This window comes from Salvelinus alpinus, chromosome 10, assembly GCF_045679555.1.
Source record: "Salvelinus alpinus chromosome 10, SLU_Salpinus.1, whole genome shotgun sequence".
In the NCBI taxonomy this organism is placed as follows: Eukaryota; Metazoa; Chordata; class Actinopteri; order Salmoniformes; family Salmonidae; genus Salvelinus; species Salvelinus alpinus.
In genome coordinates, this window is record NC_092095.1 from 12950835 (window position 1) to 12963558 (window position 12724).

Genomic DNA, 12724 nt, shown 5'->3' on the forward strand with positions numbered 1-12724 from the left:
TATAGATGACGTCTCAGTGGTTATACAGTATAGATGACGTCTCAGTGGTTATATAGTATAGATGACATCTCAGTGGTTATACAGTATAGATGACGTCTCAGTGGTTATACAGTATAGATGACGTCTCAGTGGTTATATAGTATAGATGACATCTCAGTGGTTATACAGTATAGATGACGTCTCAGTGGTTATACAGTATAGATGACGTCTCAGTGGTTATACAGTATAGATGACGTCTCAGTGGTTATACAGTATAGATGACGTCTCAGTGGTTATACAGTATAGATGACGTCTCAGTGGTTATACATGACGTCTCAGTGGTTATATAGTATAGATGACGTCTCAGTTGTTATACAGTATAGATGACGTCTCAGTGGTTATACAGTATAGATGACGTCTCAGTGGTTATACAGTATAGATGACGTCTCAGTGCTTATACAGTATAGATGACGTCTCAGTGGTTATACAGTATAGATGACGTCTCAGTGGTTATACAGTATAGATGACGTCTCAGTGGTTATACAGTATAGATGACGTCTCAGTGGTTATACAGTATAGATGACGTCTCAGTGGTTATACAGTATAGATGACGTCTCAGTGGTTATACAGTATAGATGACGTCTCAGTTGTTATACAGTATAGATGACGTCTCAGTGGTTATACAGTATAGATGACGTCTCAGTGGTTATACAGTATAGATGACGTCTCAGTTGTTATACAGTATAGATGACGTCTCAGTGGTTATACATGACGTCTCAGTGGTTATATAGTATAGATGACGTCTCAGTGGTTATATAGTATAGATGACGTCTCAGTGGTTATATAGTATAGATGACGTCTCAGTTGTTATACAGTATAGATGACGTCTCAGTGGTTATACAGTATAGATGACGTCTCAGTGGTTATATAGTATAGATGACGTCTCAGTGGTTATACAGTATAGATGACGTCTCAGTGGTTATATAGTATAGATGACGTCTCAGTTGTTATACAGTATAGATGACGTCTCAGTGGTTATACAGTATAGATGACGTCTCAGTGGTTATATAGTATAGATGACGTCTCAGTGGTTATATAGTATAGATGACGTCTCAGTGGTTATACAGTATAGATGACGTCTCAGTGGTTATATAGTATAGATGACGTCTCAGTGGTTATACAGTATAGATGACGTCTCAGTTGTTATACAGTATAGATGACGTCTCAGTTGTTATACAGTATAGATGACGTCTCAGTGGTTATACAGTATAGATGACGTCTCAGTGGTTATATAGTATAGATGACGTCTCAGTGGTTATACAGTATAGATGACGTCTCAGTGGTTATATAGTATAGATGACGTCTCAGTGGTTATACAGTATAGATGACGTCTCAGTGGTTATATAGTATAGATGACGTCTCAGTGGTTATATAGTATAGATGACATCTCAGTGGTTATATAGTATAGATGACGTCTCAGTGGTTATACAGTATACATGACGTCTCAGTGGTTATACAGTATAGATGACGTCTCAGTGGTTATACAGTATAGATGACATCTCAGTGGTTATACAGTATAGATGACGTCTCAGTTGTTATACAGTATAGATGACGTCTCAGTGGTTATACAGTATAGATGACGTCTCAGTGGTTATACAGTATAGATGACGTCTCAGTGGTTATATAGTATAGATGACGTCTCAGTTGTTATACAGTATAGATGACATCTCAGTGGTTATATAGTATAGATGACGTCTCAGTGGTTATATAGTATAGATGACGTCTCAGTTGTTATACAGTATAGATGACGTCTCAGTGGTTATATAGTATAGATGACGTCTCAGTTGTTATACAGTATAGATGACGTCTCAGTTGTTATACAGTATAGATGACGTCTCAGTGGTTATACAGTATAGATGACGTCTCAGTGGTTATATAGTATAGATGACGTCTCAGTGGTTATACAGTATAGATGACGTCTCAGTGGTTATACAGTATAGATGACGTCTCAGTGGTTATACAGTATAGATGACGTCTCAGTGGTTATACAGTATAGATGACATCTCAGTGGTTATACAGTATAGATGACGTCTCAGTGGTTATACAGTGTAGATGACGTCTCAGTGGTTATACAGTATACATGACGTCTCAGTGGTTATACAGTATAGATGACGTCTCAGTGGTTATACAGTATAGATGACGTCTCAGTGGTTATACAGTATAGATGACGTCTCAGTGGTTATACAGTATAGATGACGTCTCAGTGGTTATACAGTATAGATGACGTCTCAGTGGTTATACAGTATAGATGACGTCTCAGTGGTTATATAGTATAGATGACGTCTCAGTGGTTATACAGTGTAGATGACGTCTCAGTGGTTATATAGTATACATGACGTCTCAGTGGTTATACAGTATAGATGACGTCTCAGTTGTTATACAGTATAGATGACGTCTCAGTGGTTATACAGTATAGATGACGTCTCAGTGGTTATACAGTATAGATGACGTCTCAGTGGTTATACAGTATACATGACGTCTCAGTGGTTATACAGTATAGATGACGTCTCAGTGGTTATACAGTATAGATGACGTCTCAGTGGTTATACAGTATAGATGACGTCTCAGTTGTTATACAGTATAGATGACGTCTCAGTGGTTATATAGTATAGATGACGTCTCAGTGGTTATACAGTATAGATGACGTCTCAGTGGTTATACAGTATACATGACGTCTCAGTGGTTATACAGTATAGATGACGTCTCAGTGGTTATATAGTATAGATGACGTCTCAGTGGTTATACAGTATAGATGATGTCTCAGTGGTTATATAGTATAGATGACGTCTCAGTGGTTACACAGTATAGATGACGTCTCAGTGGTTATACAGTATAGATGACGTCTCAGTGGTTACACAGTATAGATGACGTCTCAGTGGTTATATAGTATAGATGACGTCTCAGTGGTTATATAGTATAGATGACATCTCAGTGGTTATACAGTATAGATGACGTCTCAGTGGTTACACAGTATAGATGACGTCTCAGTGGTTATATAGTATAGATGACGTCTCAGTGGTTATACAGTATAGATGACGTCTCAGTTGTTATACAGTATAGATGACGTCTCAGTGGTTATATAGTATAGATGACGTCTCAGTTGTTATACAGTATAGATGACGTCTCAGTTGTTATACAGTATAGATGACGTCTCAGTGGTTATACAGTATAGATGACGTCTCAGTGGTTATATAGTATAGATGACGTCTCAGTGGTTATACAGTATAGATGACGTCTCAGTGGTTATACAGTATAGATGACGTCTCAGTGGTTATACAGTATAGATGACGTCTCAGTGGTTATACAGTATAGATGACATCTCAGTGGTTATACAGTATAGATGACGTCTCAGTGGTTATACAGTGTAGATGACGTCTCAGTGGTTATACAGTATACATGACGTCTCAGTGGTTATACAGTATAGATGACGTCTCAGTGGTTATACAGTATAGATGACGTCTCAGTGGTTATACAGTATAGATGACGTCTCAGTGGTTATACAGTATAGATGACGTCTCAGTGGTTATACAGTATAGATGACGTCTCAGTGGTTATACAGTATAGATGACGTCTCAGTGGTTATATAGTATAGATGACGTCTCAGTGGTTATACAGTGTAGATGACGTCTCAGTGGTTATATAGTATACATGACGTCTCAGTGGTTATACAGTATAGATGACGTCTCAGTTGTTATACAGTATAGATGACGTCTCAGTGGTTATACAGTATAGATGACGTCTCAGTGGTTATACAGTATAGATGACGTCTCAGTGGTTATACAGTATACATGACGTCTCAGTGGTTATACAGTATAGATGACGTCTCAGTGGTTATACAGTATAGATGACGTCTCAGTGGTTATACAGTATAGATGACGTCTCAGTTGTTATACAGTATAGATGACGTCTCAGTGGTTATATAGTATAGATGACGTCTCAGTGGTTATACAGTATAGATGACGTCTCAGTGGTTATACAGTATACATGACGTCTCAGTGGTTATACAGTATAGATGACGTCTCAGTGGTTATATAGTATAGATGACGTCTCAGTGGTTATACAGTATAGATGATGTCTCAGTGGTTATATAGTATAGATGACGTCTCAGTGGTTACACAGTATAGATGACGTCTCAGTGGTTATACAGTATAGATGACGTCTCAGTGGTTACACAGTATAGATGACGTCTCAGTGGTTATATAGTATAGATGACGTCTCAGTGGTTATATAGTATAGATGACATCTCAGTGGTTATACAGTATAGATGACGTCTCAGTGGTTACACAGTATAGATGACGTCTCAGTGGTTATATAGTATAGATGACGTCTCAGTGGTTATACATGACGTCTCAGTGGTTATATAGTATAGATGACGTCTCAGTGGTTATACATGACGTCTCAGTGGTTATATAGTATAGATGACGTCTCAGTGGTTATACAGTATACATGACGTCTCAGTTGTTATACAGTATAGATGACGTCTCAGTGGTTATACAGTATAGATGACGTCTCAGTGGTTATACATGACGTCTCAGTGGTTATATAGTATAGATGACGTCTCAGTGGTTATACATGACGTCTCAGTGGTTATACAGTATAGATGACGTCTCAGTGGTTATACAGTATAGATGACGTCTCAGTGGTTATACAGTATAGATGACGTCTCAGTGGTTATACAGTATAGATGACGTCTCAGTGGTTATACAGTATAGATGACGTCTCAGTGGTTATATAGTATAGATGACGTCTCAGTGGTTATATAGTATAGATGACGTCTCAGTGGATATACAGTATAGATGACGTCTCAGTGGTTATACAGTATAGATGACGTCTCAGTGGTTATACAGTATAGATGACGTCTCAGTGGTTATATAGTATAGATGACGTCTCAGTTGTTATACAGTATAGATGACGTCTCAGTGGTTATACAGTATAGATGACGTCTCAGTGGTTATATAGTATAGATGACGTCTCAGTGGTTATATAGTATACATGACGTCTCAGTGGTTTTACAGTATACATGACGTCTCAGTGGTTATATAGTATAGATGACGTCTCAGTGGTTATACATGACGTCTCAGTGGTTATACAGTATAGATGACGTCTCAGTTGTTATACAGTATAGATGACGTCTCAGTGGTTATACATGACGTCTCAGTGGTTATATAGTATAGATGACGTCTCAGTGGTTATATAGTATAGATGACGTCTCAGTGGTTATACAGTATAGATGACGTCTCAGTTGTTATACAGTATAGATGACGTCTCAGTGGTTATACATGACGTCTCAGTGGTTATATAGTATAGATGACGTCTCAGTTGTTATACAGTATAGATGACGTCTCAGTGGTTATACAGTATAGATGACGTCTCAGTGGTTATATAGTATAGATGACGTCTCAGTGGTTATACAGTATAGATGACGTCTCAGTGGTTATATAGTATAGATGACGTCTCAGTTGTTATACAGTATAGATGACGTCTCAGTGGTTATACAGTATAGATGAGGTCTCAGTGGTTATATAGTATAGATGACGTCTCAGTGGTTATATAGTATAGATGACGTCTCAGTGGTTATACAGTATAGATGACGTCTCAGTGGTTATATAGTATAGATGACGTCTCAGTGGTTATACAGTATAGATGACGTCTCAGTTGTTATACAGTATAGATGACGTCTCAGTGGTTATACAGTATAGATGACGTCTCAGTGGTTATACAGTATAGATGACGTCTCAGTGGTTATACAGTATAGATGACGTCTCAGTGGTTATATAGTATAGATGACGTCTCAGTGGTTATATAGTATAGATGACGTCTCAGTGGTTATACAGTATAGATGACGTCTCAGTTGTTATACAGTATAGATGACATCTCAGTGGTTATACAGTATAGATGACGTCTCAGTGGTTATACAGTATAGATGACGTCTCAGTGGTTATATAGTATAGATGACGTCTCAGTGGTTATACAGTATAGATGACGTCTCAGTGGTTATATAGTATAGATGACGTCTCAGTGGTTATATAGTATAGATGACATCTCAGTGGTTATATAGTATAGATGACGTCTCAGTGGTTATACAGTATACATGACGTCTCAGTGGTTATACAGTATAGATGACGTCTCAGTGGTTATACAGTATAGATGACATCTCAGTGGTTATACAGTATAGATGACGTCTCAGTTGTTATACAGTATAGATGACGTCTCAGTGGTTATACAGTATAGATGACGTCTCAGTGGTTATATAGTATAGATGACGACTCAGTGGTTATATAGTATAGATGACGTCTCAGTTGTTATACAGTATAGATGACATCTCAGTGGTTATATAGTATAGATGACGTCTCAGTGGTTATATAGTATAGATGACGTCTCAGTTGTTATACAGTATAGATGACGTCTCAGTGGTTATATAGTATAGATGACGTCTCAGTTGTTATACAGTATAGATGACGTCTCAGTTGTTATACAGTATAGATGACGTTTCAGTGGTTATACAGTATAGATGACGTCTCAGTGGTTATACAGTATAGATGACGTCTCAGTGGTTATACAGTATAGATGACGTCTCAGTGGTTATACAGTATAGATGACGTCTCAGTGGTTATACAGTATAGATGACGTCTCAGTGGTTATACAGTATAGATGACGTCTCAGTGGTTATACAGTATAGATGACGTCTCAGTGGTTATACAGTGTAGATGACGTCTCAGTGGTTATATAGTATACATGACGTCTCAGTGGTTATACAGTATAGATGACGTCTCAGTGGTTATACAGTATAGATGACGTCTCAGTGGTTATACAGTATAGATGACGTCTCAGTGGTTATACAGTATAGATGACGTCTCAGTGGTTATACAGTATAGATGACGTCTCAGTGGTTATACAGTGTAGATGACGTCTCAGTGGTTATATAGTATACATGACGTCTCAGTGGTTATACAGTATAGATGACGTCTCAGTTGTTATACAGTATAGATGACGTCTCAGTGGTTATACAGTATAGATGACGTCTCAGTGGTTATACAGTATAGATGACGTCTCAGTGGTTATACAGTATACATGACGTCTCAGTGGTTATACAGTATAGATGACGTCTCAGTGGTTATATAGTATAGATGACGTCTCAGTGGTTATACAGTATAGATGACGTCTCAGTTGTTATACAGTATAGATGACGTCTCAGTGGTTATATAGTATAGATGACGTCTCAGTGGTTATACAGTATAGATGACGTCTCAGTGGTTATACAGTATACATGACGTCTCAGTGGTTATACAGTATAGATGACGTCTCAGTGGTTATATAGTATAGATGACGTCTCAGTGGTTATACAGTATAGATGATGTCTCAGTGGTTATATAGTATAGATGACGTCTCAGTGGTTACACAGTATAGATGACGTCTCAGTGGTTATACAGTATAGATGACGTCTCAGTGGTTACACAGTATAGATGACGTCTCAGTGGTTATATAGTATAGATGACGTCTCAGTGGTTATATAGTATAGATGACATCTCAGTGGTTATACAGTATAGATGACGTCTCAGTGGTTACACAGTATAGATGACGTCTCAGTGGTTATATAGTATAGATGACGTCTCAGTGGTTATACATGACGTCTCAGTGGTTATATAGTATAGATGACGTCTCAGTGGTTATACATGACGTCTCAGTGGGTATATAGTATAGATGACGTCTCAGTGGTTATACAGTATACATGACGTCTCAGTTGTTATACAGTATAGATGACGTCTCAGTGGTTATACAGTATAGATGACGTCTCAGTGGTTATACATGACGTCTCAGTGGTTATATAGTATAGATGACGTCTCAGTGGTTATACATGACGTCTCAGTGGTTATACAGTATAGATGACGTCTCAGTGGTTATACAGTATAGATGACGTCTCAGTGGTTATACAGTATAGATGACGTCTCAGTGGTTATACAGTATAGATGACGTCTCAGTGGTTATACAGTATAGATGACGTCTCAGTGGTTATATAGTATAGATGACGTCTCAGTGGTTATATAGTATAGATGACGTCTCAGTGGTTATACAGTATAGATGACGTCTCAGTGGTTATACAGTATAGATGACGTCTCAGTGGTTATACAGTATAGATGACGTCTCAGTGGTTATATAGTATAGATGACGTCTCAGTTGTTATACAGTATAGATGACGTCTCAGTGGTTATACAGTATAGATGACGTCTCAGTGGTTATATAGTATAGATGACGTCTCAGTGGTTATATAGTATACATGACGTCTCAGTGGTTTTACAGTATACATGACGTCTCAGTGGTTATATAGTATAGATGACGTCTCAGTGGTTATACAGTATACATGACATCTCAGTGGTTATACAGTATAGATGACGTCTCAGTGGTTATACATGACGTCTCAGTGGTTATATAGTATAGATGACGTCTCAGTGGTTATACAGTATACATGACGTCTCAGTGGTTATACAGTATAGATGACGTCTCAGTGGTTATACAGTATAGATGACGTCTCAGTGGTTATACAGTATAGATGACGTCTCAGTGGTTATACAGTATAGATGACGTCTCAGTGGTTATACAGTATAGATGACGTCTCAGTGGTTATACAGTATAGATGACGTCTCAGTGGTTATACAGTATAGATGACGTCTCAGTGGTTATACAGTATAGATGACGTCTCAGTGGTTATACAGTATAGATGACGTCTCAGTGGTTATACAGTATAGATGACGTCTCAGTTGTTATACAGTATAGATGACGTCTCAGTGGTTATACATGACGTCTCAGTGGTTATATAGTATAGATGACGTCTCAGTGGTTATATAGTATAGATGACGTCTCAGTGGTTATACAGTATAGATGACGTCTCAGTTGTTATACAGTATAGATGACGTCTCAGTGGTTATACAGTATAGATGACGTCTCAGTTGTTATACAGTATAGATGACGTCTCAGTGGTTATACAGTATACATGACGTCTCAGTGGTTATATAGTATAGATGACGTCTCAGTGGTTATATAGTATAGATGACGTCTCAGTGGTTATACAGTATAGATGACGTCTCAGTTGTTATACAGTATAGATGACGTCTCAGTGGTTATACATGACGTCTCAGTGGTTATATAGTATAGATGACGTCTCAGTTGTTATACAGTATAGATGACGTCTCAGTGGTTATACAGTATAGATGACGTCTCAGTGGTTATATAGTATAGATGACGTCTCAGTGGTTATACAGTATAGATGACGTCTCAGTGGTTATATAGTATAGATGACGTCTCAGTTGTTATACAGTATAGATGACGTCTCAGTGGTTATACAGTATAGATGAGGTCTCAGTGGTTATATAGTATAGATGACGTCTCAGTGGTTATATAGTATAGATGACGTCTCAGTGGTTATACAGTATAGATGACGTCTCAGTGGTTATATAGTATAGATGACGTCTCAGTGGTTATACAGTATAGATGACGTCTCAGTTGTTATACAGTATAGATGACGTCTCAGTTGTTATACAGTATAGATGACGTCTCAGTGGTTATACAGTATAGATGACGTCTCAGTGGTTATACAGTATAGATGACGTCTCAGTGGTTATATAGTATAGATGACGTCTCAGTGGTTATATAGTATAGATGACGTCTCAGTGGTTATACAGTATAGATGACGTCTCAGTTGTTATACAGTATAGATGACATCTCAATGGTTATACAGTATAGATGACGTCTCAGTGGTTATACAGTATAGATGACGTCTCAGTGGTTATATAGTATAGATGACGTCTCAGTGGTTATACAGTATAGATGACGTCTCAGTGGTTATATAGTATAGATGACGTCTCAGTGGTTATATAGTATAGATGACATCTCAGTGGTTATATAGTATAGATGACGTCTCAGTGGTTATACAGTATACATGACGTCTCAGTGGTTATACAGTATAGATGACGTCTCAGTGGTTATACAGTATAGATGACATCTCAGTGGTTATACAGTATAGATGACGTCTCAGTTGTTATACAGTATAGATGACGTCTCAGTGGTTATACAGTATAGATGACGTCTCAGTGGTTATATAGTATAGATGACGTCTCAGTGGTTATATAGTATAGATGACGTCTCAGTTGTTATACAGTATAGATGACATCTCAGTGGTTATATAGTATAGATGACGTCTCAGTGGTTATATAGTATAGATGACGTCTCAGTTGTTATACAGTATAGATGACGTCTCAGTGGTTATATAGTATAGATGACGTCTCAGTTGTTATACAGTATAGATGACGTCTCAGTTGTTATACAGTATAGATGACGTTTCAGTGGTTATACAGTATAGATGACGTCTCAGTGGTTATACAGTATAGATGACGTCTCAGTGGTTATACAGTATAGATGACGTCTCAGTGGTTATACAGTATAGATGACGTCTCAGTGGTTATACAGTATAGATGACGTCTCAGTGGTTATACAGTATAGATGACGTCTCAGTGGTTATACAGTATAGATGACGTCTCAGTGGTTATACAGTGTAGATGACGTCTCAGTGGTTATATAGTATACATGACGTCTCAGTGGTTATACAGTATAGATGACGTCTCAGTGGTTATACAGTATAGATGACGTCTCAGTGGTTATACAGTATAGATGACGTCTCAGTGGTTATACAGTATAGATGACGTCTCAGTGGTTATACAGTATAGATGACGTCTCAGTGGTTATACAGTGTAGATGACGTCTCAGTGGTTATATAGTATACATGACGTCTCAGTGGTTATACAGTATAGATGACGTCTCAGTTGTTATACAGTATAGATGACGTCTCAGTGGTTATACAGTATAGATGACGTCTCAGTGGTTATACAGTATAGATGACGTCTCAGTGGTTATACAGTATACATGACGTCTCAGTGGTTATACAGTATAGATGACGTCTCAGTGGTTATATAGTATAGATGACGTCTCAGTGGTTATACAGTATAGATGACGTCTCAGTTGTTATACAGTATAGATGACGTCTCAGTGGTTATATAGTATAGATGACGTCTCAGTGGTTATACAGTATAGATGACGTCTCAGTGGTTATACAGTATACATGACGTCTCAGTGGTTATACAGTATAGATGACGTCTCAGTGGTTATATAGTATAGATGACGTCTCAGTGGTTATACAGTATAGATGATGTCTCAGTGGTTATATAGTATAGATGACGTCTCAGTGGTTACACAGTATAGATGACGTCTCAGTGGTTATACAGTATAGATGACGTCTCAGTGGTTACACAGTATAGATGACGTCTCAGTGGTTATATAGTATAGATGACGTCTCAGTGGTTATATAGTATAGATGACATCTCAGTGGTTATACAGTATAGATGACGTCTCAGTGGTTACACAGTATAGATGACGTCTCAGTGGTTATATAGTATAGATGACGTCTCAGTGGTTATACATGACGTCTCAGTGGTTATATAGTATAGATGACGTCTCAGTGGTTATACATGACGTCTCAGTGGGTATATAGTATAGATGACGTCTCAGTGGTTATACAGTATACATGACGTCTCAGTTGTTATACAGTATAGATGACGTCTCAGTGGTTATACAGTATAGATGACGTCTCAGTGGTTATACAGTATAGATGACGTCTCAGTGGTTATATAGTATAGATGACGTCTCAGTGGTTATATAGTATAGATGACGTCTCAGTGGTTATACAGTATAGATGACGTCTCAGTGGTTATACAGTATAGATGACGTCTCAGTGGTTATACAGTATAGATGACGTCTCAGTGGTTATATAGTATAGATGACGTCTCAGTTGTTATACAGTATAGATGACGTCTCAGTGGTTATACAGTATAGATGACGTCTCAGTGGTTATATAGTATAGATGACGTCTCAGTGGTTATATAGTATACATGACGTCTCAGTGGTTTTACAGTATACATGACGTCTCAGTGGTTATATAGTATAGATGACGTCTCAGTGGTTATACAGTATACATGACATCTCAGTGGTTATACAGTATAGATGACGTCTCAGTGGTTATACATGACGTCTCAGTGGTTATATAGTATAGATGACGTCTCAGTGGTTATACAGTATACATGACGTCTCAGTTGTTATACAGTATAGATGACGTCTCAGTGGTTATACATGACGTCTCAGTGGTTATATAGTATAGATGACGTCTCAGTGGTTATACAGTATAGATGACGTCTCAGTGGTTATACAGTATAGATGACGTCTCAGTGGTTATACAGTATAGATGACGTCTCAGTGGTTATATAGTATAGATGACGTCTCGGTGGTTATACAGTATAGATGACATCTCAGTGGTTATATAGTATAGATGACGTCTCAGTGGTTATACAGTATAGATGACGTCTCAGTGGTTATATAGTATACATGACATCTCAGTGGTTATACAGTATAGATGACGTCTCAGTGGTTATACAGTATAGATGACGTCTCAGTGGTTATATAGTATAGATGACGTCTCAGTGGTTATATAGTATAGATGATGTCTCAGTGGTTATACAGTATAGATGACGTCTCAGTGGTTATATAGTATAGATGACGTCTCAGTGGTTATACAGTATAGATGATGTCTCAGTGGTTATACAGTATAGATGACGTCTCAGTGGTTATACATGACATCTCAGTG